The sequence below is a fragment of the Copadichromis virginalis genome, linkage group LG1 (assembly GCF_057382275.1).
Source record: "Copadichromis virginalis isolate Kocher_CV1m ecotype Utaka linkage group LG1, C_Virginalis_male_GT1.1, whole genome shotgun sequence".
Lineage (NCBI taxonomy): Eukaryota > Metazoa > Chordata > Actinopteri > Cichliformes > Cichlidae > Copadichromis > Copadichromis virginalis.
This window is the reverse complement of record NC_140618.1, coordinates 5045671-5052171: the sequence shown is the minus strand read 5'-3', so window position 1 is coordinate 5052171 and position 6501 is coordinate 5045671.

Genomic DNA, 6501 nt, shown 5'->3' with positions numbered 1-6501 from the left:
AATTAGACTTTTTATAATGAATATGTTGACTCCTACCAGGAGCACAGCAAAGTATGTGAGATGGTCACAGGAACAGGTGAGATGATTTTCACCACGTGTCCATAGGGTAATGCAGCCATCCTGACTGAAATCTGATAAGTCAAACAAAGAGATCAGTTATGCATAAGATGCTATTACATCCAGGTCATATCAGCGCATCTTTGTGATTTTGAGAAAAACCACAAACAACAATGACTCTGGTTTATAAAATAAATGTTCATGTTAGACACTAATGATAATGTGAAGCTTGGTTACTCACTTTTTCTTGACAAGTTAAAGAAGTGGCACAAGGCGTTTTGGGTTTCCTATGTCACAGAAATATTACATGTTAACATGTTTTTATTACACGTACCTAATTTATGTGAATTTGTTGAATATAAAATGTATTTAATAATATAATGTTAACAGGCCAAAATAGAGTAAATGATAAAATTCAGAAGCAGTTACATTTATTTTCTTGGTAAGGTTGATGGTGATATTGACACGCTGCTGTAGTCCTGATATGTTCTTGCCCTCCACACTCAGGCCAACCAGTAATCGATCATACACTTCATATTGGGATCCTAAAATCCTCTACAATAAAACACAAATTCATCAGTTGGTTTTCACAAGAAAGATTAATCTAAGCTTTGTCTATTCTGAAATACATCTACTATTATTTGCATCATATTTAAAGGTGTTGTTGATTTTTCCCTTAGGCATAAACCTTCTTACATAAACCTGCATATTAAATTGTATTTACTGTAATCACATTTTATGCATTATTGCAAAGAGCTAAAGAGCATCTATTTCTGCACAGTTGGTTGAATGTGCCACATCCTGTTTTGTAAAATATTACAGCCTGTGTGAAAGCTGAACTCTTAATATCTCCATATTTAAAAACAAAATGTAAAAAATAATGGTAAATGGATTCGTTCTTATTTAGCAATTTTTTACTCTGAATACTCAACGTGCTTTATATTCACACTTTCATTAATAATCAGTTTCATTTACACTCATTAATACTCTGATGGATACATCAGAGAGCAACTTGTGGTTACTATGTGCCCAACGATATTTGGCTCACAGACTGGAGCAGACAGGGATCAAACCGCCAACCTTCCCACATGGAAAAGATATATATAAATCTTATAAAGTTTTTAAATCTGTCTTGTATGAAACTTGTATGAAAAGCATACAAGAGTGAAAACACATATAAGATCCCTTGAAAAATTATATAATGAAACTTGTATGTTTTGTATACTTACTAAAAAATATATGAAAGTAATGAGAAAGTGGCCACTTTCATGAGTAAATCATATATGTTTTTACTATTTCTTTTCCATATGGGTTAGGAGGTGACCTGCTCTACCTCCTGAGCTACAGCCACTGGCCCTGTTGTATGTTTCTTCTTATCACTAAAATTGGAGCAGCTCCCAAAGGGGTCTTTAAATTTAAAAGCTCAGCATTAGAAAAGTTTACAAACTAATGCACTGTTACTCACATTATCAGCATTTTTTAAATAAATAAATGACTGCACTATTATATCACTAAATTAAACATTAAATTAATGTTCCTGTGGTGAAAACATTGACATATTCCATGTTTTCACCACAGTTTACTTAAACATTAGCTCATTGAGTCATAAGGTATGTTGTTGAAAACAAACTTATTATGTCATGAGGGTCCTCTATCTGCATGATTTACAAAATTTTAGAGACAAAAAAAAAAAGAAAAAAAGAAAGAGGTCAAGAAAGCATAACTTTGAAGGTCCAAGGTACAAAGTTCAAAACAAGATGGTTCTGGAGGGTTGACCCAGAGGTCAGCAAGACAAGAGTCCATGAAGCTTCCATTCCAAAGGTCGACCCGACGGCTGACAACACAAGAGTCCAAAGCAAAACTGCTCCTGAGGCTGGCTGCGCAGAAAGCAGCGGCGACGGAGGCTCAGGAGGCTGTCTATGACACCACAGATGGCCTGAAAAGTTGCCACCGACCATGCGTTGCTTGTACGCAGCCGCCAACCGTGCGGTGCTGGACGTGGGCCAGATGGCGACGGATCAGGTGGTGTTGATGGTGGCACTGAGGGCTGAACGAGCCCCACAGACCCTCCAGCATTGGCAGATGGCTGGACAGGCCCCTTGGAACCTCCAGCTGGCGAAACATGAGGCTGGACAGGCCCCTCAGGCCCCCCAGCTGACTTGACCTGATGCTGGCTGGGTTCTCTGGCTGGAGCAGATGCAAGGCCAGACGGTGTGGAAACCTCTGGCTGAGGCGAAGTCAGCTGGATCTCTGTGAAACGGACAGCCAGCTCGGGTTGCCTTTCAGGCTCCAGCAACACACAGTCTATTGTGGGCTGGATGGGCTTGCCTGAGCCCTCGGTGAAAGTTGCTGCAGACTGTGGGGAAAGCACGCACGAGGTCTCAGTAGAGACAGAACACTGAGACAGCCCAGCAGAGCTCCCAGGGGAAGCAGCTGAGGTGGGCTGAGAGAATTCAGTAGAGCTCTCAGGCGATAAAGGTGGTGGTTGAACAGGGAACTGTGAGGATAACAGAACTGGAGACTGAATTGATGCCTGAGCTGGTGAGAAAATATGTGGCTGAACTAGTGACAGGATCTAAACTGCTGGCTGAGCTGGCAACTGTGCTAAGGACTGCGCTAAAGGGTGAACAAACTGTACTGGCCCCCAAGCCTCCAGGGGTTGAGTGTCTGTCGAGGCCAGACAGGCAGCCAGACATTAATTTTTTCACTGTTTTATATTATTTTATTTGTATTTTTGGTTTTATTGTGAAACACTTTGCGATTTTTATCTGTGAATTGTGCTATAAATAAATTTTACTTACGAGTGGTGACACAGTTCTTAAAAATGATTGAGCTAAAACACTCAGCCTCCGGAAAAATAATCTGTGAGGAAGAAATCCTAGGTTCAGGAAGAGCTAACGAAAAACAGTCTTTTGTACCACAACTTTAGAATAAGTATCCCTGAGGAAAACAGTCATTAGATTCACATGGTCCGAACACATATTCGCTTCCTTTACACTCAAAGTGAGTTCCCGACATGGAAACATTAATCTGGCAGTTATGTGACTGAGGGGTGTTTCCTCCTGAGTCCAAATTATTGATCACTGAATGTAGAGTTTTGACTTCAACCACACAGGTGTGTTCAGAGTCATTATCCTCGGTCTTTAATACATTTAACACAGGTGTAGAAAAACGTAAATCTAAACTGCCTCTCTTGCACTCACCAGGATTGTATTGATCATTTTTAGGAACACAAGCTAAATCAAGATAGTTACAGGCCACAGAAGGAATAACAGTCTCTTCCTTCAAAGGGAAAGCAGAAGAAAACCTGTGGGTCCCCGGTTAGTTTGGGAGCTGAGCGCTCAATCTCCCGTCCGGGGAGCACAGAGATGAAAGCAGTCTTAAACTCCTTAGAGCTGGATTTCACAATTTGCACAATCACGGAGTCCAAATCACCATCAGGGTGTATACCTCACCCCTGACGTCGTTGCCCACCTCTCAATTTTAAATACACTTAGTCATTGAGGGTTAGCAGGAGGGACTATGCGCTTACCTGCTGCTCCTTGGCAGGTAGCTCCATGCCCTCCTGGGTTTTAATTGCACCTTAGAACACATATGCATCAACACTACAATGAGCGGGTGGAGGGAGGTTTGGAGTCTTCTCCCACCCCCATTCTCTGCGGCCTGCTGGAGCGGGAGGGCTAGTAGGAGGAGTTGGCCGTCCGACTGCGGTCTGGGGTGTGGGGCCTCCCTGCTGCTGCGGAGTCGGGGTGGTCTGCCTCTCCCCACCGCAGGGAAAAGGGTAACACCACCTGGGTCTGGGTGCAATTCCCCCCTCCAGGGGCAAGGGTACCTAGACCCGGTTTGTAGAGTACGCTTGGGGAGTGTGATCGTGTGTACAGCGTCTCTTTATGTCTGTCTCTACGTTGGTTGAGTGTGGAGTGAGTGCATATGAGAGCATGAGGGTGGGAATGGATGTTTGTGTCTGTGTGTGCCTGTATGTCTGTGTCTATATGTTAGGTTGGGTATCAGACGCCACCTCTCTGGGGACACCTCAGGCCCTCCAAGGTTTGGAGGCCTATCTCCACCCACCACCACTTCCCCTGCCGGTGGCGGACTCCCTCAGGTGTCGGTGTGTTGGTGGTTCTTTGTGTCTGGGGGTGGGCGTCCGGGTACACACCGGCTCACTCCTTGGCGGCCGCTTGTCGGGGCCTGGGGCCTGGGGCTCGCTCGGGCCCCTTTGGAGGTGGGGTGCCCCCGGCCTCTCGGCCTAGGGCTCGGTCACTCAGGCGCAGCTGGGGGCCGGCGGAGCTCACGGGCGCGTCACTGCAACTCCCCCTGACTTCTGCTCCGCGGCTGCTGGGCGAGCCCTCATCTGGGACTCTCCTCAGCTCTTACTGGGACAGTGGCGCGGCTGCCCCTCTGTTGGTCTTCCATGGTCTCTTGTGTTCTGGGGGCCTCTGGATGTCTGGAGTTTTGATCTCCTCCATACCCGCTTCACACCCTGGAGGACGGGGCTGTGGCCCCCCCACACTCCCTAGCAGATCATTACATGGAGAAACCTTTGGAATGCAAGCATGCTGATCCACACAGGTATGCACACATGGGTATTCACAGACGCGGACTAAAGCTTTCTTGGCTGCTGCCTCAAAGCACACTGTGCGCTGTCTATCTTGCGTGCTGCACAATATCGTTTATTACTTAGTAAATACTGATATCTATGACTAGCTAGTTTATTGTGATGGTGCTTTGTTTTCTCTATTATTATGTTGCTCTTTGTTGTTTGCTGTCTCCTCTGTTTGTTTTTGTTTGTTTGTTTGTTTGTTTGTTTTTCTCCATACAGGTGACCCAGGAGTTTTTTTTTTTTTTTTTTTTTGTCTCTCTTCCCCCCCCTTCTCACCGTCTCTTCTCCCCTTTGGTTTTCTTTCTTTCTCTCCCCCTCTCTCTCTCATTCATTCCCCCTGTCCTATTTATTAAAAAAAAAAAAAAAAATGACAAAGGATGAACTGAAGCTCTGCCATCACGTAATGTCGCATACTGCTGTTTCTGATGTCATTTAGAAAAAAAAAGAAAAAAAAAAAAGAGCTGGATTTCACAGCTTCGGCAGTTTCAATTCTTCGCTCGGAGGCACCTGGCAAAAATGCTTTGCAGTCCATAGTGCATGAGTCTGTTCCTTCTAAATTGATTGTCTTTAATCCTCCCTGCCCAGAGGGAGCAAAACAAGCACCACTCTGACTCACCTCTGCCAGTTGCTGCGGGGAAGATGGTGACTCTAACCGTGGCGGGCAGCGTTTGCAGCGCAGACGCCGCCTTCTCCTAGCAGTGGGCTCAAGGGGAGCTGATGACACGGCAGCTGATGGTGAAGTGATGGCTGAGTCCTCAGCATCTGAACACATCCTTGCCAGAAACGAGGCAGGCGACAGGTGGTCAGACCGAGACAGTGAGGGCCAGTGGCTGGCCCCTGGCGGAGACGTGGATTCAGAGGACTCCGGGTTGGAGTGTAGCCTCAGCAAGTCGACCCAAATCCCCTTGGGGCCGTGAGGCAGTGATGCTGAGCGCTGAGTCAAGGCAGCGACCCTGACAGCTTAAGCTAGCACGTGGGCACGGAGCCCCTCTTTTAGCGGGGCCAGAGAATCAAAAGTTTCCACAAGTTGCGTCATCTGGCTGAGGCGCGGCTCTTTTAGAGAGGTGGCGTCCGCAGCCACCAATCCAATGCTCACTGCCATAGCATCCCTGGACCCGCAGATGGAATCCATGATGTGGCGGAGCCTCCCCAGCTCCTCGCCGACCTCCTTTGGAATGTCTACTGGAACTGACATGGTCGAGTCGTACTATCACGGTCTGCGGGAGGCGGGCCTGGCGTGGGAGTGTGAGGATCCAGGTGCAGACACAGACGAGGAGACAGTACTGAACTTGAAATGAAAAGTGAGCCTTGATTTTGGCTGATTAACGTGGCAAACAACAGAAAGCAGGCAAAACAAAACTAAAAGCTGAAATGGAAAAACTAAAAACTGACACAGGGAAGGCTAAGACAAGGTGACAATAATGAATATGACTGAGTCAGCTATAAACAGGACTCTGTGCTGGAACATGAAACAACTATGAAACATATACACGAAAGCAACATGACCAGCACGGAGTCCTGAAACCTGACATAACATGGGGAAGTTAAATAAATGGTAAAATGGTAAATGGCCTGTATTTATATAGCGCCTTACTAGTCCCTAAGGACCCCAAAGCGCTTTACATATCCAGTCATCCACCCATTCACACACACATTCACACACTGGTGATGGCAAGCTACATTGTAGCCACAGCCACCCTGGGGCGTACTGACAGAGGCGAGGCTGCCGGACACTGGCGCCACCGGGCCCTCTGACCACCACCAGTAGGCAACGGGTGAAGTGTCTTGCCCAAGGACACAACGACCGAGACTGTCCAAGCCAGGGCTCGAACCGGCAACCT